This window comes from Pundamilia nyererei, unplaced genomic scaffold (genome assembly GCF_000239375.1).
Source record: "Pundamilia nyererei isolate P.nyererei 1_Seehausen unplaced genomic scaffold, PunNye1.0 scaffold00123, whole genome shotgun sequence".
Taxonomy (NCBI): domain Eukaryota; kingdom Metazoa; phylum Chordata; class Actinopteri; order Cichliformes; family Cichlidae; genus Pundamilia; species Pundamilia nyererei.
This window is the reverse complement of record NW_005187524.1, coordinates 1,936,226-1,938,325: the sequence shown is the minus strand read 5'-3', so window position 1 is coordinate 1,938,325 and position 2,100 is coordinate 1,936,226. Positions and strand designations below refer to the sequence as shown.

At 40.1% G+C, this 2,100-nt stretch overlaps 1 long non-coding RNA gene across 1 annotated transcript; it reads right to left on the bottom strand.

Moving 5' to 3' along the window:
- Positions 1-618: 618 nt before the first annotated feature.
- On the bottom strand, positions 619-1,695 carry LOC102194071 (uncharacterized). The gene is made up of 2 exons (XR_311988.1): positions 1,443-1,695; positions 619-1,107 (listed from the first exon to the last, which is right to left on the bottom strand). It is a non-coding gene; the product is annotated as an uncharacterized LOC102194071 (long non-coding RNA).
- Between the last annotated feature and the right edge of the window lie 405 nt (positions 1,696-2,100).

Here is a 2,100-nt window from a genome sequence, read left to right as displayed (position 1 = left end):
GCTGAAAATGTTGAAATGTACTCACTCACTTTTTATTATTATTTGTAAATATGTGTGCAAATGGTTGTTGTTGTTTTTTTTTTGTACTGTTTTTATCAATAAATCTCAGCAACAAAGAAAATACACCTATGTGTGTTGATTTCTCCCTAAGATGGCAAAGTAAAACACAAGTTTCCTTGTGGCTCAGGAAACTAACCACTCCAAGTGGCTCAGCATGGCCAAACCTTATTTACATAACAAAAGCAGCTGTTCACAGGTGATTAAGGATATTAGCTAAAAACCTACCAGCCATTTGGCTGGAAGGCAGGTTTTAAAGGTAGAAAAGCCAAATGGCTGCTCTCTGAGACGTCCAGTGTTAAAAAGGAAACTACTGCTAACCCTAACTACTGCAGTCTTACATATATAAAGTGCACAGTCCTGTATGGTGCCTTTTAAGCTATTTGCTTAATGCATGTATGAAGAGAACAGATTGTATCTTGTTTCAAAAAAGGCCCCACTTCCCTTTTGGAATATGCTACATTTGAGAACAGATGACATGACTTTATCAGCCAGGCTTATTTGCACAGTACCAGGCTGGAAAATGAGGAATCCAAACAGGAGGAGTGGTCTTTTGCACTATACAATGCCTCATAAAAGATTTTTATTTTTCATTTTCCCAAACATTGACCACAGGTAGCATGACTAATTTGAACAGTAGCACAACTGTTTTGCATTTCTTTATGCCTGCTTAAGTAATGGTTTCCCTACAGTTATACATAATAAATGAAGATTAAATATTAATTGATAATGTTTTGCAATACTGTGCACGTTTGGTGGGAAAAGGGCTCCATACTGAGTACCTGCAATCACTAATACCCAATGTAGCTCTAAGCATAACACTGATTACAAGAGGGTATCTCAGACAGCACTTAGCACCCTCCACAGTGTAGATGTAATGGAGGAGGTCACTGTAAGAGGAATGGACTTGACCTCCTGACTATGACTGATGTAGATGATAAGGTGCTGACTCTATGAATCCACAATCTCAACAGGGTTGTCCAATAAGAACAGATGGCGTATCCACAAAATCCACTGCCACTCAGGTATCTGTGAGTGATGGTGTGGTTTCTGTTGGAAAGAACATAAAAGTCTTCCATAATTATGTGAACAGAGTGAATTGAATGTGTAATACAACAATACAAACAATACTGGATAGTGGAACAGTCAACCAAAATAAGGGAGTGTCAACAAATGCTAATTTTACTATTTACATAAATCTAACTAGGCACTTTACATTAGAGCTAACATGAGAAATTAGTGATGGTCCCTTAATGACCGCACGGCAGAGGCTGCTTCGCAGTAAACGGCAGTAACAATCGGTAAACAAAGTGTGCGCCAAGGATTAAACAAGGGAGGATAATGGCCGCAGCAAAGAACAAACACGATAAAACACAGAAACTTACAGTCTCATGGACGCACACTGCTAACAGCATTAGAAGGAATGAAAATCCACACGGTGAGTAAAACTCTGCTGACTCTTCCCACCTGCAGCTCCGACCGAACTCTCTGCGTCGACGTGTGCGTAATGATGAGGTAGAATTGTGTCTTCTGATTGGTGAAGAGAATGGGTTGCCTCACCGCTCATTGGCTAAACGGCAGCCGTATGCTGATATCTTACTCCGCAGATGTGGCTCCGTTCGTGAGTTCTGCGAACTGGCTGGCCTTTTGTACAGTAGACATTTGAAGCCTGACAAATCATATTTGTCTGCATGATGTGGCTTCTTATATTATATTAAATATTTTTTTGCATGTAGAATAGGCAATTATTATTATTTTATTTCATTGCATTAGATGCTTGTGCCCAAATAGTAGGGGTGCAACGATATTCGTATTGATATTGAACCATTCGATACAGTGCTTTCGGTTCGGTACACATATGTATCGAACAATACAAAATTTGTAATTTATTTTATCAACTTTCCTTCTGACGATGCTGTCTGTGTTGAGCGCTCAGTGGATCTGCGTTCAACTACTCCGCCTAGGCTGCACTGTCAAGCGCAGATCCACTGAGCGCTCAATACAGACAGCATGTCAGAAGGAAGAGCGCAGGGCAAGCTAGCT